The following is a 20197-nucleotide window of genomic DNA, read 5'->3' on the forward strand; positions in this document are numbered from 1 at the left end:
CTGCAACATTTATTGCATAAACTACAAGAACGTAGTCCATTTTGTCGTATTAGAAAAGTGTAATCTCTAAAACGAACAATCCACTGTTAGAACATCTGAAATTGTAGAATGCAGAGATGAAGGAACATTTACGTGTACTTAACTTGAACTGCATATTGAAGGAACGAGAATGTTACCCGCTTCACAATGTCGAAGACATAAAATACTTGAAAATTAAAAAAAATTTGTATGAATTTGGAATCATTGCGATGGTTTACTAGACGAAAAAAATCGAAGACGAAGTACAGAACTAATTCGAAGTTCGTTGTATAACAAGTTATAAATAGTATGTTCGAAGATGATCAACTTCGCACTCTCGACGTAATAAATATGTTAATTAAAAAACATATTCATTTGAATGATAAAAGTTTCTTAATTGTATATATGGGCATCGGTGGTTCAGTGGTAGAATGCTCGCCTGCCACGCGGGCGGCCCGGGTTCGATTCCCGGCCGATGCATTGAAATTTTGAAGTAGGTTGATTTTGAGAATCTCTAGAGCAGTTTTATCTGTTTAAGTAATGTTTCGACTTTCGAAAGTTATCGCAAGTTAAACACAATCGATTTTTCTCCTGATATGAATGAGAAAATTAAACACATTGTATGATTACCAATCATCAGCAACAAAATTCTAAATGCAAATGTAGCAATTGAAAACTCGCTGTCAATACTAAAATTTGTTTACGCACTACGAAAATTAACGTTACCTACGATTATTAACAAAAGGTGTAGTTTTAAAAGGAAACTTCATCTTAGATTTGTTAATCGAGACATGATTTAAAAAATTGGATGAATTAATTGTTGTTTTGAGTTTGTATGTTAGATTGCCTGTGTTGAAGTTCTCTTTATTATTTGCTTCGTTTCAACTGTTATACTTGCTTTGAAATTCACATCTATCAGGCAAATATACTATCTTATACTACACAATAAACGAGAAGTAAGTAGCGTGTTTATTCCTTTGAGCTTTCCAATATTGCCGGAATTTAAGACTGTATATTTAATGACGAAAAAAGATATATCTACTTGCATTATTGAATTAAAGTTGAATAGGAGTAGTTTATGAACAAGCATAGCGAACCTTTCTATTGAACATGATATAAAATATATAATTTAAAATGCATAAAAAAGAAAATTATGTTGGAAGATTTGAATGAATGCACAAATTAAATTGTAGGGTCTACATTTGAAGTAATTCTTTCGATTCGGCATCTGAAATTGAAAATAAATGATTGTCTCACGTAGACAGCGAACCCGAATTAAAAGAAATTCGGATATAGTATTTCTGTTGATTGCAATGGAAACAATATTCTTGTTTGAGGTAGCGGATACAAAAGAGATTCTTTCTTATGGTTCGATCGTCAAGTAAATTTGCGTCCTATGCGTAAAAAGAAGTGGGAAATTAAGAGCTGGAGAACAATTTACATGAATTTTGTTTAGGACATTCGATTTCAGGTATCGTATCATAAATATTAAACATTGCAAAAAGGAATACTTTCATTCGTATTGGAAACGTGAGTTGAAAAGTTTGTAACAACTGGGAAAACAAGGAATGACGGTAATTCTCGTTAATACTAGCACTGAGACACCTTGGTGTTAAAATATTTTAATATATAGTTTTCGTGTTAAAATTAAAAGAATTTGACTGGACTAAATTCAAATAATTAATCATGCTTAATAATATGCAACAATATTTGATTTAACAAACATATTATATTACCCGAAAGAAAGCTACTTTACGAAAATATGTTACCGATTCTTATTAATTCTATATAGAGTGAATGAAGTAAGGGTCCATTAGTTATTTATTATATGCTTTTGAATAAACAGTTTGAAACATTTATTGGATAAACTACTAGTACGTAGTCCGTTTTGTGATTCTTCGCAATAGACAGGTCTCGTACGTAAAGTTAGGAATTTTCGCTGTTAGAACATATATCATTTTGGAATGCAGGAACGAACGACTAGTTAGGTTTAATTAACTTGAACTGCATATTCTGAGAACAAGATTATATTTGAAACAAAATTTTGAGGATATAACCTGCATGAAAATGAAGAGATTATGTACGATTCTGAAAATATTACGCTAGTTTGTTACACGAAAACATCGAAGAGCGAGTATGAAACAATTTTTGTAATTTCATGGTTTAGCAACTTATTACTTATTTGTGTATTCATTATCAACTTTTCATTCACGACAAGAAGCGAAAACAGTCTCTAAATATCAAGCTCAATTAATGTTCTACAGGAACACACGCCACCTAATACTATTAACAAAATGTAGATTTTTAATACCAAACTTCATATTACCTTTGCTATTTGATATATCATTTTAGAAAGTTTATTAATTTACTGATAGTTTTGGCCTGTGTGGTGAATTACATGCGTTGAAATCTTTTTTATTATTTGTTTAGTTTCAACTTCTATATTCATTTTCTAATCCTTATTTTTTTAGGGAAGATACCACCATATACTACACAATGAACGTGAAGTAACTCACGTGTTCATTCGTTTGGGTTTTCAAATAATACCGGAATCTATGATTGTGTTCTGAAAGACGTAAACAATTATTTTTCCTCGTACTATTGATCTAGAGTTGAAGAGAATGGAAATGATCTTTTTCTGAATAAAAAAAGCAAAATCTTTTCTCTGGAGCAAGATATAAAATGTGTCTTTTAAAATATATGAAAGAACAAATTATGGTTGAAAATTTGAACAAATAGTAAAATTATTTTGGTGGGTCTACATTTGAAAATCTTTTCATTGGATATTTGAAGTTGAAACTGTATTTTTGTCTCATGTAGAGAGAAAATTAGAACTAAAGGAAGTCACATTACGTTGGTGGCAATGAGGATAATATCCTTGTTGAAAGTATTGAGAACAAGAGAGATTACTCCTCTCGGCTCAATCCTAAAGTGAATTTACTTCGTATCCGTAAAGAGAAGCATGAAAATAAGAGCTGGCTAACAATCCACTTGAATTTAAGTTGGGACATCATATTTAAATAATTAAGCACTGCAAGGAGGAATACTTTTATTCGTATTGGAAACTTGAGTTGAAAATTAGTAAGAACTGAGAAAATGTGAGCACTGTTAATTTCCGTGAATAGTTGCACTGTAAGAGCCAGTTTGTGAATTTTCTAATATATAATTTTTCGTTTTCAAATTAAAGAATTTGACTGTACCAGACAGAAATAAATAATCATGCCTAAAACTACTGCTACAATATTTGAATTATCAAATATATTATATTAATTGAAAATGTAGCTTCTCTATGAAAAGATGTTACAGATTCTTATTAATTCTATATAGCATGAAATAAGGGTCTAATGGTTAGTTTTTTATGTTTTGGAATAAAGAAAGCTGCAACATTTATTGCATAAACTACAAGAACGTAGTCCATTTTGTCGTATTAGAAAAGTGTAATCTCTAAAACGAACAATCCACTGTTAGAACATCTGAAATTGTAGAATGCAGAGATGAAGGAACATTTACGTGTACTTAACTTGAACTGCATATTGAAGGAACGAGAATGTTACCCGCTTCACAATGTCGAAGACATAAAATACTTGAAAATTAAAAAAATTTTGTATGAATTTGGAATCATTGCGATGGTTTACTAGACGAAAAAAATCGAAGACGAAGTACAGAACTAATTCGAAGTTCGTTGTATAACAAGTTATAAATAGTATGTTCGAAGATGATCAACTTCGCACTCTCGACGTAATAAATATGTTAATTAAAAAACATATTCATTTGAATGATAAAAGTTTCTTAATTGTATATATGGGCATCGGTGGTTCAGTGGTAGAATGCTCGCCTGCCACGCGGGCGGCCCGGGTTCGATTCCCGGCCGATGCATTGAAATTTTGAAGTAGGTTGATTTTGAGAATCTCTAGAGCAGTTTTATCTGTTTAAGTAATGTTTCGACTTTCGAAAGTTATCCTAAGTTAAATACAATCGATTTGTCTCCTGATATGAATGAGAAAATTAAACACATTGTATGATTACCAATCATCAGCAACAAAATTCTAAATGCAAATGTAGCAATTGAAAACTCGCTGTCAATACTAAAATTTGTTTACGCACTACGAAAATTAACGTTACCTACGATTATTAACAAAAGGTGTAGTTTTAAAAGGAAACTTCATCTTAGATTTGTTAATCGAGACATGATTTAAAAAATTGGATGAATTAATTGTTGTTTTGAGTTTGTATGTTAGATTGCCTGTGTTGAAGTTCTCTTTATTATTTGCTTCGTTTCAACTGTTATACTTGCTTTGAAATTCACATCTATCAGGTAAATATACTATCTTATACTACACAATAAACGAGAAGTAAGTAGCGTGTTTATTCCTTTGAGCTTTCCAATATTGCCGGAATTTAAGACTGTATATTTAATGACGAAAAAAGATATATCTACTTGCATTATTGAATTAAAGTTGAATAGGAGTAGTTTATGAACAAGCATAGCGAACCTTTCTATTGAACATGATATAAAATATATAATTTAAAATGCATAAAAAAGAAAATTATGTTGGAAGATTTGAATGAATGCACAAATTAAATTGTAGGGTCTACATTTGAAGTAATTCTTTCGATTCGGCATCTGAAATTGAAAATAAATGATTGTCTCACGTAGACAGCGAACCCGAATTAAAAGAAATTCGGATATAGTATTTCTGTTGATTGCAATGGAAACAATATTCTTGTTTGAGGTAGCGGATACAAAAGAGATTCTTTCTTATGGTTCGATCGTCAAGTACATTTGCGTCCTATGCGTAAAAAGAAGTGGGAAATTAAGAGCTGGAGAACAATTTACATGAATTTTGTTTAGGACATTCGATTTCAGGTATCGTATCATAAATATTAAACATTGCAAAAAGGAATACTTTCATTCGTATTGGAAACGTGAGTTGAAAAGTTTGTAACAACTGGGAATACAAGGAATGACGGTAATTCTCGTTAATACTAGCACTGAGACACCTTGGTGTTAAAATATTTTAATATATAGTTTTCGTGTTAAAATTAAAAGAATTTGACTGGACTAAATTCAAATAATTAATCATGCTTAATAATATGCAACAATATTTGATTTAACAAACATATTATATTACCCGAAAGAAAGCTACTTTACGAAAATATGTTACCGATTCTTATTAATTCTATATAGAGTGAATCAAGTAAGGGTCCATTAGTTATTTATTATATGCTTTTGAATAAACAGTTTGAAACATTTATTGGATAAACTACTAGTACGTAGTCTGTTTTGTGATTCTTCGCAATAGACAGGTCTCGTACGTAAAGTTAGGAATTTTCGCTGTTAGAACATATATCATTTTGGAATGCAGGAACGAACGACTAGTTAGGTTTAATTAACTTGAACTGCATATTCTGAGAACAAGATTATATTTGAAACAAAATTTTGAGGATATAACCTGCATGAAAATGAAGAGATTATGTACGATTCTGAAAATATTACGCTAGTTTGTTACACGAAAACATCGAAGAGCGAGTATGAAACAATTTTTGTAATTTCATGGTTTAGCAACTTATTACTTATTTGTGTATTCATTATCAACTTTTCATTCACGACAAGAAGCGAAAACAGTCTCTAAATATCAAGCTCAATTAATGTTCTACAGGAACACACGCCACCTAATACTATTAACAAAATGTAGATTTTTAATACCAAACTTCATATTACCTTTGCTATTTGATATATCATTTTAGAAAGTTTATTAATTTACTGATAGTTTTGGCCTGTGTGGTGAATTACATGCGTTGAAATCTTTTTTATTATTTGTTTAGTTTCAACTTCTATATTCATTTTCTAATCCTTATTTTTTTAGGGAAGATACCACCATATACTACACAATGAACGTGAAGTAACTCACGTGTTCATTCGTTTGGGTTTTCAAATAATACCGGAATCTATGATTGTGTTCTGAAAGACGTAAACAATTATTTTTCCTCGTACTATTGATCTAGAGTTGAAGAGAATGGAAATGATCTTTTTCTGAATAAAAAAAGCAAAATCTTTTCTCTGGAGCAAGATATAAAATGTGTCTTTTAAAATATATGAAAGAACAAATTATGGTTGAAAATTTGAACAAATAGTAAAATTATTTTGGTGGGTCTACATTTGAAAATCTTTTCATTGGATATTTGAAGTTGAAACTGTATTTTTGTCTCATGTAGAGAGAAAATTAGAACTAAAGGAAGTCACATTACGTTGGTGGCAATGAGGATAATATCCTTGTTGAAAGTATTGAGAACAAGAGAGATTACTCCTCTCGGCTCAATCCTAAAGTGAATTTACTTCGTATCCGTAAAGAGAAGCATGAAAATAAGAGCTGGCTAACAATCCACTTGAATTTAAGTTGGGACATCATATTTAAATAATTAAGCACTGCAAGGAGGAATACTTTTATTCGTATTGGAAACTTGAGTTGAAAATTAGTAAGAACTGAGAAAATGTGAGCACTGTTAATTTCCGTGAATAGTTGCACTGTAAGAGCCAGTTTGTGAATTTTCTAATATATAATTTTTCGTTTTCAAATTAAAGAATTTGACTGTACCAGACAGAAATAAATAATCATGCCTAAAACTACTGCTACAATATTTGAATTATCAAATATATTATATTAATTGAAAATGTAGCTTCTCTATGAAAAGATGTTACAGATTCTTATTAATTCTATATAGCATGAAATAAGGGTCTAATGGTTAGTTTTTTATGTTTTGGAATAAAGAAAGCTGCAACATTTATTGCATAAACTACAAGAACGTAGTCCATTTTGTCGTATTAGAAAAGTGTAATCTCTAAAACGAACAATCCACTGTTAGAACATCTGAAATTGTAGAATGCAGAGATGAAGGAACATTTACGTGTACTTAACTTGAACTGCATATTGAAGGAACGAGAATGTTACCCGCTTCACAATGTCGAAGACATAAAATACTTGAAAATTAAAAAAAAAATTGTATGAATTTGGAATCATTGCGATGGTTTACTAGACGAAAAAAATCGAAGACGAAGTACAGAACTAATTCGAAGTTCGTTGTATAACAAGTTATAAATAGTATGTTCGAAGATGATCAACTTCGCACTCTCGACGTAATAAATATGTTAATTAAAAAACATATTCATTTGAATGATAAAAGTTTCTTAATTGTATATATGGGCATCGGTGGTTCAGTGGTAGAATGCTCGCCTGCCACGCGGGCGGCCCGGGTTCGATTCCCGGCCGATGCATTGAAATTTTGAAGTAGGTTGATTTTGAGAATCTCTAGAGCAGTTTTATCTGTTTAAGTAATGTTTCGACTTTCGAAAGTTATCCTAAGTTAAATACAATCGATTTGTCTCCTGATATGAATGAGAAAATTAAACACATTGTATGATTACCAATCATCAGCAACAAAATTCTAAATGCAAATGTAGCAATTGAAAACTCGCTGTCAATACTAAAATTTGTTTACGCACTACGAAAATTAACGTTAGCTACGATTATTAACAAAAGGTGTAGTTTTAAAAGGAAACTTCATCTTAGATTTGTTAATCGAGACATGATTTAAAAAATTGGATGAATTAATTGTTGTTTTGAGTTTGTATGTTAGATTGCCTGTGTTGAAGTTCTCTTTATCATTTGCTTCGTTTCAACTGTTATACTTGCTTTGAAATTCACATCTATCAGGTAAATATACTATCTTATACTACACAATAAACGAGAAGTAAGTAGCGTGTTTATTCCTTTGAGCTTTCCAATATTGCCGGAATTTAAGACTGTATATTTAATGACGAAAAAAGATATATCTACTTGCATTATTGAATTAAAGTTGAATAGGAGTAGTTTATGAACAAGCATAGCGAACCTTTCTATTGAACATGATATAAAATATATAATTTAAAATGCATAAAAAAGAAAATTATGTTGGAAGATTTGAATGAATGCACAAATTAAATTGTAGGGTCTACATTTGAAGTAATTCTTTCGATTCGGCATCTGAAATTGAAAATAAATGATTGTCTCACGTAGACAGCGAACCCGAATTAAAAGAAATTCGGATATAGTATTTCTGTTGATTGCAATGGAAACAATATTCTTGTTTGAGGTAGCGGATACAAAAGAGATTCTTTCTTATGGTTCGATCGTCAAGTACATTTGCGTCCTATGCGTAAAAAGAAGTGGGAAATTAAGAGCTGGAGAACAATTTACATGAATTTTGTTTAGGACATTCGATTTCAGGTATCGTATCATAAATATTAAACATTGCAAAAAGGAATACTTTCATTCGTATTGGAAACGTGAGTTGAAAAGTTTGTAACAACTGGGAATACAAGGAACGACGGTAATTCTCGTTAATACTAGCACTGAGACACCTTGGTGTTAAAATATTTTAATATATAGTTTTCGTGTTAAAATTAAAAGAATTTGACTGGACTAAATTCAAATAATTAATCATGCTTAATAATATGCAACAATATTTGATTTAACAAACATATTATATTACCCGAAAGAAAGCTACTTTACGAAAATATGTTACCGATTCTTATTAATTCTATATAGAGTGAATGAAGTAAGGGTCCATTAGTTATTTATTATATGCTTTTGAATAAACAGTTTGAAACATTTATTGGATAAACTCCTAGTACGTAGTCCGTTTTGTGATTCTTCGCAATAGACAGGTCTCGTACGTAAAGTTAGGAATTTTCGCTGTTAGAACATATATCATTTTGGAATGCAGGAACGAACGACTAGTTAGGTTTAATTAACTTGAACTGCATATTCTGAGAACAAGATTATATTTGAAACAAAATTTTGAGGATATAACCTGCATGAAAATGAAGAGATTATGTACGATTCTGAAAATATTACGCTAGTTTGTTACACGAAAACATCGAAGAGCGAGTATGAAACAATTTTTGTAATTTCATGGTTTAGCAACTTATTACTTATTTGTGTATTCATTATCAACTTTTCATTCACGACAAGAAGCGAAAACAGTCTCTAAATATCAAGCTCAATTAATGTTCTACAGGAACGCACGCCACCTAATACTATTAACAAAATGTAGATTTTTAATACCAAACTTCATATTACCTTTGCTATTTGATATATCATTTTAGAAAGTTTATTAATTTACTGATAGTTTTGGCCTGTGTGGTGAATTACATGCGTTGAAATCTTTTTTATTATTTGTTTAGTTTCAACTTCTATATTCATTTTCTAATCCTTATTTTTTTAGGGAAGATACCACCATATACTACACAATGAACGTGAAGTAACTCACGTGTTCATTCGTTTGGGTTTTCAAATAATACCGGAATCTATGATTGTGTTCTGAAAGACGTAAACAATTATTTTTCCTCGTACTATTGATCTAGAGTTGAAGAGAATGGAAATGATCTTTTTCTGAATAAAAAAAGCAAAATCTTTTCTCTGGAGCAAGATATAAAATGTGTCTTTTAAAATATATGAAAGAACAAATTATGGTTGAAAATTTGAACAAATAGTAAAATTATTTTGGTGGGTCTACATTTGAAAATCTTTTCATTGGATATTTGAAGTTGAAACTGTATTTTTGTCTCATGTAGAGAGAAAATTAGAACTAAAGGAAGTCACATTACGTTGGTGGCAATGAGGATAATACCCTTTTTGAAAGTATTGAGAACAAGAGAGATTACTCCTCTCGGCTCAATCCTAAAGTGAATTTACTTCGTATCCGTAAAGAGAAGCATGAAAATAAGAGCTGGCTAACAATCCACTTGAATTTAAGTTGGGACATCATATTTAAATAATTAAGCACTGCAAGGAGGAATACTTTTATTCGTATTGGAAACTTGAGTTGAAAATTAGTAAGAACTGAGAAAATGTGAGCACTGTTAATTTCCGTGAATAGTTGCACTGTAAGAGCCAGTTTGTGAATTTTCTAATATATAATTTTTCGTTTTCAAATTAAAGAATTTGACTGTACCAGACAGAAATAAATAATCATGCCTAAAACTACTGCTACAATATTTGAATTATCAAATATATTATATTAATTGAAAATGTAGCTTCTCTATGAAAAGATGTTACAGATTCTTATTAATTCTATATAGCATGAAATAAGGGTCTAATGGTTAGTTTTTTATGTTTTGGAATAAAGAAAGCTGCAACATTTATTGCATAAACTACAAGAACGTAGTCCATTTTGTCGTATTAGAAAAGTGTAATCTCTAAAACGAACAATCCACTGTTAGAACATCTGAAATTGTAGAATGCAGAGATGAAGGAACATTTACGTGTACTTAACTTGAACTGCATATTGAAGGAACGAGAATGTTACCCGCTTCACAATGTCGAAGACATAAAATACTTGAAAATTAAAAAAAAAATTGTATGAATTTGGAATCATTGCGATGGTTTACTAGACGAAAAAAATCGAAGACGAAGTACAGAACTAATTCGAAGTTCGTTGTATAACAAGTTATAAATAGTATGTTCGAAGATGATCAACTTCGCACTCTCGACGTAATAAATATGTTAATTAAAAAACATATTCATTTGAATGATAAAAGTTTCTTAATTGTATATATGGGCATCGGTGGTTCAGTGGTAGAATGCTCGCCTGCCACGCGGGCGGCCCGGGTTCGATTCCCGGCCGATGCATTGAAATTTTGAAGTAGGTTGATTTTGAGAATCTCTAGAGCAGTTTTATCTGTTTAAGTAATGTTTCGACTTTCGAAAGTTATCCTAAGTTAAATACAATCGATTTGTCTCCTGATATGAATGAGAAAATTAAACACATTGTATGATTACCAATCATCAGCAACAAAATTCTAAATGCAAATGTAGCAATTGAAAACTCGCTGTCAATACTAAAATTTGTTTACGCACTACGAAAATTAACGTTAGCTACGATTATTAACAAAAGGTGTAGTTTTAAAAGGAAACTTCATCTTAGATTTGTTAATCGAGACATGATTTAAAAAATTGGATGAATTAATTGTTGTTTTGAGTTTGTATGTTAGATTGCCTGTGTTGAAGTTCTCTTTATCATTTGCTTCGTTTCAACTGTTATACTTGCTTTGAAATTCACATCTATCAGGTAAATATACTATCTTATACTACACAATAAACGAGAAGTAAGTAGCGTGTTTATTCCTTTGAGCTTTCCAATATTGCCGGAATTTAAGACTGTATATTTAATGACGAAAAAAGATATATCTACTTGCATTATTGAATTAAAGTTGAATAGGAGTAGTTTATGAACAAGCATAGCGAACCTTTCTATTGAACATGATATAAAATATATAATTTAAAATGCATAAAAAAGAAAATTATGTTGGAAGATTTGAATGAATGCACAAATTAAATTGTAGGGTCTACATTTGAAGTAATTCTTTCGATTCGGCATCTGAAATTGAAAATAAATGATTGTCTCACGTAGACAGCGAACCCGAATTAAAAGAAATTCGGATATAGTATTTCTGTTGATTGCAATGGAAACAATATTCTTGTTTGAGGTAGCGGATACAAAAGAGATTCTTTCTTATGGTTCGATCGTCAAGTACATTTGCGTCCTATGCGTAAAAAGAAGTGGGAAATTAAGAGCTGGAGAACAATTTACATGAATTTTGTTTAGGACATTCGATTTCAGGTATCGTATCATAAATATTAAACATTGCAAAAAGGAATACTTTCATTCGTATTGGAAACGTGAGTTGAAAAGTTTGTAACAACTGGGAATACAAGGAACGACGGTAATTCTCGTTAATACTAGCACTGAGACACCTTGGTGTTAAAATATTTTAATATATAGTTTTCGTGTTAAAATTAAAAGAATTTGACTGGACTAAATTCAAATAATTAATCATGCTTAATAATATGCAACAATATTTGATTTAACAAACATATTATATTACCCGAAAGAAAGCTACTTTACGAAAATATGTTACCGATTCTTATTAATTCTATATAGAGTGAATCAAGTAAGGGTCCATTAGTTATTTATTATATGCTTTTGAATAAACAGTTTGAAACATTTATTGGATAAACTCCTAGTACGTAGTCCGTTTTGTGATTCTTCGCAATAGACAGGTCTCGTACGTAAAGTTAGGAATTTTCGCTGTTAGAACATATATCATTTTGGAATGCAGGAACGAACGACTAGTTAGGTTTAATTAACTTGAACTGCATATTCTGAGAACAAGATTATATTTGAAACAAAATTTTGAGGATATAACCTGCATGAAAATGAAGAGATTATGTACGATTCTGAAAATATTACGCTAGTTTGTTACACGAAAACATCGAAGAGCGAGTATGAAACAATTTTTGTAATTTCATGGTTTAGCAACTTATTACTTATTTGTGTATTCATTATCAACTTTTCATTCACGACAAGAAGCGAAAACAGTCTCTAAATATCAAGCTCAATTAATGTTCTACAGGAACACACGCCACCTAATACTATTAACAAAATGTAGATTTTTAATACCAAACTTCATATTACCTTTGCTATTTGATATATCATTTTAGAAAGTTTATTAATTTACTGATAGTTTTGGCCTGTGTGGTGAATTACATGCGTTGAAATCTTTTTTATTATTTGTTTAGTTTCAACTTCTATATTCATTTTCTAATCCTTATTTTTTTAGGGAAGATACCACCATATACTACACAATGAACGTGAAGTAACTCACGTGTTCATTCGTTTGGGTTTTCAAATAATACCGGAATCTATGATTGTGTTCTGAAAGACGTAAACAATTATTTTTCCTCGTACTATTGATCTAGAGTTGAAGAGAATGGAAATGATCTTTTTCTGAATAAAAAAAGCAAAATCTTTTCTCTGGAGCAAGATATAAAATGTGTCTTTTAAAATATATGAAAGAACAAATTATGGTTGAAAATTTGAACAAATAGTAAAATTATTTTGGTGGGTCTACATTTGAAAATCTTTTCATTGGATATTTGAAGTTGAAACTGTATTTTTGTCTCATGTAGAGAGAAAATTAGAACTAAAGGAAGTCACATTACGTTGGTGGCAATGAGGATAATACCCTTTTTGAAAGTATTGAGAACAAGAGAGATTACTCCTCTCGGCTCAATCCTAAAGTGAATTTACTTCGTATCCGTAAAGAGAAGCATGAAAATAAGAGCTGGCTAACAATCCACTTGAATTTAAGTTGGGACATCATATTTAAATAATTAAGCACTGCAAGGAGGAATACTTTTATTCGTATTGGAAACTTGAGTTGAAAATTAGTAAGAACTGAGAAAATGTGAGCACTGTTAATTTCCGTGAATAGTTGCACTGTAAGAGCCAGTTTGTGAATTTTCTAATATATAATTTTTCGTTTTCAAATTAAAGAATTTGACTGTACCAGACAGAAATAAATAATCATGCCTAAAACTACTGCTACAATATTTGAATTATCAAATATATTATATTAATTGAAAATGTAGCTTCTCTATGAAAAGATGTTACAGATTCTTATTAATTCTATATAGCATGAAATAAGGGTCTAATGGTTAGTTTTTTATGTTTTGGAATAAAGAAAGCTGCAACATTTATTGCATAAACTACAAGAACGTAGTCCATTTTGTCGTATTAGAAAAGTGTAATCTCTAAAACGAACAATCCACTGTTAGAACATCTGAAATTGTAGAATGCAGAGATGAAGGAACATTTACGTGTACTTAACTTGAACTGCATATTGAAGGAACGAGAATGTTACCCGCTTCACAATGTCGAAGACATAAAATACTTGAAAATTAAAAAAATTTTGTATGAATTTGGAATCATTGCGATGGTTTACTAGACGAAAAAAATCGAAGACGAAGTACAGAACTAATTCGAAGTTCGTTGTATAACAAGTTATAAATAGTATGTTCGAAGATGATCAACTTCGCACTCTCGACGTAATAAATATGTTAATTAAAAAACATATTCATTTGAATGATAAAAGTTTCTTAATTGTATATATGGGCATCGGTGGTTCAGTGGTAGAATGCTCGCCTGCCACGCGGGCGGCCCGGGTTCGATTCCCGGCCGATGCATTGAAATTTTGAAGTAGGTTGATTTTGAGAATCTCTAGAGCAGTTTTATCTGTTTAAGTAATGTTTCGACTTTCGAAAGTTATCGCAAGTTAAACACAATCGATTTTTCTCCTGATATGAATGAGAAAATTAAACACATTGTATGATTACCAATCATCAGCAACAAAATTCTAAATGCAAATGTAGCAATTGAAAACTCGCTGTCAATACTAAAATTTGTTTACGCACTACGAAAATTAACGTTACCTACGATTATTAACAAAAGGTGTAGTTTTAAAAGGAAACTTCATCTTAGATTTGTTAATCGAGACATGATTTAAAAAATTGGATGAATTAATTGTTGTTTTGAGTTTGTATGTTAGATTGCCTGTGTTGAAGTTCTCTTTATTATTTGCTTCGTTTCAACTGTTATACTTGCTTTGAAATTCACATCTATCAGGTAAATATACTATCTTATACTACACAATAAACGAGAAGTAAGTAGCGTGTTCATTCCTTTGAGCTTTCCAATATTGCCGGAATTTAAGACTGTATATTTAATGACGAAAAAAGATATATCTACTTGCATTATTGAATTAAAGTTGAATAGGAGTAGTTTATGAACAAGCATAGCGAACCTTTCTATTGAACATGATATAAAATATATAATTTAAAATGCATAAAAAAGAAAATTATGTTGGAAGATTTGAATGAATGCACAAATTAAATTGTAGGGTCTACATTTGAAGTAATTCTTTCGATTCGGCATCTGAAATTGAAAATAAATGATTGTCTCACGTAGACAGCGAACCCGAATTAAAAGAAATTCGGATATAGTATTTCTGTTGATTGCAATGGAAACAATATTCTTGTTTGAGGTAGCGGATACAAAAGAGATTCTTTCTTATGGTTCGATCGTCAAGTAAATTTGCGTCCTATGCGTAAAAAGAAGTGGGAAATTAAGAGCTGGAGAACAATTTACATGAATTTTGTTTAGGACATTCGATTTCAGGTATCGTATCATAAATATTAAACATTGCAAAAAGGAATACTTTCATTCGTATTGGAAACGTGAGTTGAAAAGTTTGTAACAACTGGGAATACAAGGAACGACGGTAATTCTCGTTAATACTAGCACTGAGACACCTTGGTGTTAAAATATTTTAATATATAGTTTTCGTGTTAAAATTAAAAGAATTTGACTGGACTAAATTCAAATAATTAATCATGCTTAATAATATGCAACAATATTTGATTTAACAAACATATTATATTACCCGAAAGAAAGCTACTTTACGAAAATATGTTACTGATTCTTATTAATTCTATATAGAGTGAATGAAGTAAGGGTCCATTAGTTATTTATTATATGCTTTTGAATAAACAGTTTGAAACATTTATTGGATAAACTACTAGTACGTAGTCCGTTTTGTGATTCTTCGCAATAGACAGGTCTCGTACGTAAAGTTAGGAATTTTCGCTGTTAGAACATATATCATTTTGGAATGCAGGAACGAACGACTAGTTAGGTTTAATTAACTTGAACTGCATATTCTGAGAACAAGATTATATTTGAAACAAAATTTTGAGGATATAACCTGCATGAAAATGAAGAGATTATGTACGATTCTGAAAATATTACGCTAGTTTGTTACACGAAAACATCGAAGAGCGAGTATGAAACAATTTTTGTAATTTCATGGTTTAGCAACTTATTACTTATTTGTGTATTCATTATCAACTTTTCATTCACGACAAGAAGCGAAAACAGTCTCTAAATATCAAGCTCAATTAATGTTCTACAGGAACACACGCCACCTAATACTATTAACAAAATGTAGATTTTTAATACCAAACTTCATATTACCTTTGCTATTTGATATATCATTTTAGAAAGTTTATTAATTTACTGATAGTTTTGGCCTGTGTGGTGAATTACATGCGTTGAAATCTTTTTTATTATTTGTTTAGTTTCAACTTCTATATTCATTTTCTAATCCTTATTTTTTTAGGGAAGATACCACCATATACTACACAATGAACGTGAAGTAACTCACGTGTTCATTCGTTTGGGTTTTCAAATAATACCGGAATCTATGATTGTGTTCTGAAAGACGTAAACAATTATTTTTCCTCGTACTATTGATCTAGAGTTGAAGAGAATGGAAATGATCTTTTTCTGAATAAAAAAAGCAAAATCTTTTCTCTGGAGCAAGATATAAAATGTGTCTTTTAAAATATATGAAAGAACAAATTATGGTTGAAAATTTGAACAAATAGTAAAATTATTTTGGTGGGTCTACATTTGAAAATCTTTTCATTGGATATTTGAAGTTGAAACTGTATTTTTGTCTCATGTAGAGAGAAAATTAGAACTAAAGGAAGTCACATTACGTTGGTGGCAATGAGGATAATATCCTTGTTGAAAGTATTGAGAACAAGAGAGATTACTCCTCTCGGCTCAATCCTAAAGTGAATTTACTTCGTATCCGTAAAGAGAAGCATGAAAATAAGAGCTGGCTAACAATCCACTTGAATTTAAGTTGGGACATCATATTTAAATAATTAAGCACTGCAAGGAGGAATACTTTTATTCGTATTGGAAACTTGAGTTGAAAATTAGTAAGAACTGAGAAAATGTGAGCACTGTTAATTTCCGTGAATAGTTGCACTGTAAGAGCCAGTTTGTGAATTTTCTAATATATAATTTTTCGTTTTCAAATTAAAGAATTTGACTGTACCAGACAGAAATAAATAATCATGCCTAAAACTACTGCTACAATATTTGAATTATCAAATATATTATATTAATTGAAAATGTAGCTTCTCTATGAAAAGATGTTACAGATTCTTATTAATTCTATATAGCATGAAATAAGGGTCTAATGGTTAGTTTTTTATGTTTTGGAATAAAGAAAGCTGCAACATTTATTGCATAAACTACAAGAACGTAGTCCATTTTGTCGTATTAGAAAAGTGTAATCTCTAAAACGAACAATCCACTGTTAGAACATCTGAAATTGTAGAATGCAGAGATGAAGGAACATTTACGTGTACTTAACTTGAACTGCATATTGAAGGAACGAGAATGTTACCCGCTTCACAATGTCGAAGACATAAAATACTTGAAAATTAAAAAAAATTTGTATGAATTTGGAATCATTGCGATGGTTTACTAGACGAAAAAAATCGAAGACGAAGTACAGAACTAATTCGAAGTTCGTTGTATAACAAGTTATAAATAGTATGTTCGAAGATGATCAACTTCGCACTCTCGACGTAATAAATATGTTAATTAAAAAACATATTCATTTGAATGATAAAAGTTTCTTAATTGTATATATGGGCATCGGTGGTTCAGTGGTAGAATGCTCGCCTGCCACGCGGGCGGCCCGGGTTCGATTCCCGGCCGATGCATTGAAATTTTGAAGTAGGTTGATTTTGAGAATCTCTAGAGCAGTTTTATCTGTTTAAGTAATGTTTCGACTTTCGAAAGTTATCGCAAGTTAAACACAATCGATTTTTCTCCTGATATGAATGAGAAAATTAAACACATTGTATGATTACCAATCATCAGCAACAAAATTCTAAATGCAAATGTAGCAATTGAAAACTCGCTGTCAATACTAAAATTTGTTTACGCACTACGAAAATTAACGTTACCTACGATTATTAACAAAAGGTGTAGTTTTAAAAGGAAACTTCATCTTAGATTTGTTAATCGAGACATGATTTAAAAAATTGGATGAATTAATTGTTGTTTTGAGTTTGTATGTTAGATTGCCTGTGTTGAAGTTCTCTTTATTATTTGCTTCGTTTCAACTGTTATACTTGCTTTGAAATTCACATCTATCAGGTAAATATACTATCTTATACTACACAATAAACGAGAAGTAAGTAGCGTGTTCATTCCTTTGAGCTTTCCAATATTGCCGGAATTTAAGACTGTATATTTAATGACGAAAAAAGATATATCTACTTGCATTATTGAATTAAAGTTGAATAGGAGTAGTTTATGAACAAGCATAGCGAACCTTTCTATTGAACATGATATAAAATATATAATTTAAAATGCATAAAAAAGAAAATTATGTTGGAAGATTTGAATGAATGCACAAATTAAATTGTAGGGTCTACATTTGAAGTAATTCTTTCGATTCGGCATCTGAAATTGAAAATAAATGATTGTCTCACGTAGACAGCGAACCCGAATTAAAAGAAATTCGGATATAGTATTTCTGTTGATTGCAATGGAAACAATATTCTTGTTTGAGGTAGCGGATACAAAAGAGATTCTTTCTTATGGTTCGATCGTCAAGTAAATTTGCGTCCTATGCGTAAAAAGAAGTGGGAAATTAAGAGCTGGAGAACAATTTACATGAATTTTGTTTAGGACATTCGATTTCAGGTATCGTATCATAAATATTAAACATTGCAAAAAGGAATACTTTCATTCGTATTGGAAACGTGAGTTGAAAAGTTTGTAACAACTGGGAATACAAGGAACGACGGTAATTCTCGTTAATACTAGCACTGAGACACCTTGGTGTTAAAATATTTTAATATATAGTTTTCGTGTTAAAATTAAAAGAATTTGACTGGACTAAATTCAAATAATTAATCATGCTTAATAATATGCAACAATATTTGATTTAACAAACATATTATATTACCCGAAAGAAAGCTACTTTACGAAAATATGTTACTGATTCTTATTAATTCTATATAGAGTGAATGAAGTAAGGGTCCATTAGTTATTTATTATATGCTTTTGAATAAACAGTTTGAAACATTTATTGGATAAACTACTAGTACGTAGTCCGTTTTGTGATTCTTCGCAATAGACAGGTCTCGTACGTAAAGTTAGGAATTTTCGCTGTTAGAACATATATCATTTTGGAATGCAGGAACGAACGACTAGTTAGGTTTAATTAACTTGAACTGCATATTCTGAGAACAAGATTATATTTGAAACAAAATTTTGAGGATATAACCTGCATGAAAATGAAGAGATTATGTACGATTCTGAAAATATTACGCTAGTTTGTTACACGAAAACATCGAAGAGCGAGTATGAAACAATTTTTGTAATTTCATGGTTTAGCAACTTATTACTTATTTGTGTATTCATTATCAACTTTTCATTCACGACAAGAAGCGAAAACAGTCTCTAAATATCAAGCTCAATTAATGTTCTACAGGAACACACGCCACCTAATACTATTAACAAAATGTAGATTTTTAATACCAAACTTCATATTACCTTTGCTATTTGATATATCATTTTAGAAAGTTTATTAATTTACTGATAGTTTTGGCCTGTGTGGTGAATTACATGCGTTGAAATCTTTTTTATTATTTGTTTAGTTTCAACTTCTATATTCATTTTCTAATCCTTATTTTTTTAGGGAAGATACCACCATATACTACACAATGAACGTGAAGTAACTCACGTGTTCATTCGTTTGGGTTTTCAAATAATACCGGAATCTATGATTGTGTTCTGAAAGACGTAAACAATTATTTTTCCTCGTACTATTGATCTAGAGTTGAAGAGAATGGAAATGATCTTTTTCTGAATAAAAAAAGCAAAATCTTTTCTCTGGAGCAAGATATAAAATGTGTCTTTTAAAATATATGAAAGAACAAATTATGGTTGAAAATTTGAACAAATAGTAAAATTATTTTGGTGGGTCTACATTTGAAAATCTTTTCATTGGATATTTGAAGTTGAAACTGTATTTTTGTCTCATGTAGAGAGAAAATTAGAACTAAAGGAAGTCACATTACGTTGGTGGCAATGAGGATAATACCCTTTTTGAAAGTATTGAGAACAAGAGAGATTACTCCTCTCGGCTCAATCCTAAAGTGAATTTACTTCGTATCCGTAAAGAGAAGCATGAAAATAAGAGCTGGCTAACAATCCACTTGAATTTAAGTTGGGACATCATATTTAAATAATTAAGCACTGCAAGGAGGAATACTTTTATTCGTATTGGAAACTTGAGTTGAAAATTAGTAAGAACTGAGAAAATGTGAGCACTGTTAATTTCCGTGAATAGTTGCACTGTAAGAGCCAGTTTGTGAATTTTCTAATATATAATTTTTCGTTTTCAAATTAAAGAATTTGACTG

At 30.5% G+C, this 20197-nt stretch overlaps 1 protein-coding gene and 6 non-coding genes across 7 annotated transcripts in view; all 7 read left to right on the plus strand.

Annotated features, from left to right (window-relative positions):
- LOC145692493 (uncharacterized) overlaps nucleotides 1-20197 on the plus strand; it is a 154862-nt gene that overhangs the window by 121718 nt on the left and 12947 nt on the right. The gene's annotated exons all lie outside the window — the stretch shown is intronic.
- On the plus strand, nucleotides 428-498 carry TRNAG-GCC (transfer RNA glycine (anticodon GCC)). The gene has a single exon. It is a non-coding gene; the product is annotated as a tRNA-Gly (tRNA).
- On the plus strand, nucleotides 3824-3894 carry TRNAG-GCC (transfer RNA glycine (anticodon GCC)). Its single transcript has one exon. It is a non-coding gene; the product is annotated as a tRNA-Gly (tRNA).
- Nucleotides 7221-7291, plus strand: TRNAG-GCC (transfer RNA glycine (anticodon GCC)). Its single transcript has one exon. It is a non-coding gene; the product is annotated as a tRNA-Gly (tRNA).
- Nucleotides 10618-10688, plus strand: TRNAG-GCC (transfer RNA glycine (anticodon GCC)). The gene has a single exon. It is a non-coding gene; the product is annotated as a tRNA-Gly (tRNA).
- TRNAG-GCC (transfer RNA glycine (anticodon GCC)) lies at nucleotides 14014-14084 on the plus strand. Its single transcript has one exon. It is a non-coding gene; the product is annotated as a tRNA-Gly (tRNA).
- TRNAG-GCC (transfer RNA glycine (anticodon GCC)) lies at nucleotides 17410-17480 on the plus strand. The gene has a single exon. It is a non-coding gene; the product is annotated as a tRNA-Gly (tRNA).

Source organism: Thermobia domestica, chromosome 8 (assembly GCF_964235325.1).
Source record: "Thermobia domestica chromosome 8, izTheDome1.hap1.1, whole genome shotgun sequence".
NCBI classification, from domain to species: domain Eukaryota; kingdom Metazoa; phylum Arthropoda; class Insecta; order Zygentoma; family Lepismatidae; genus Thermobia; species Thermobia domestica.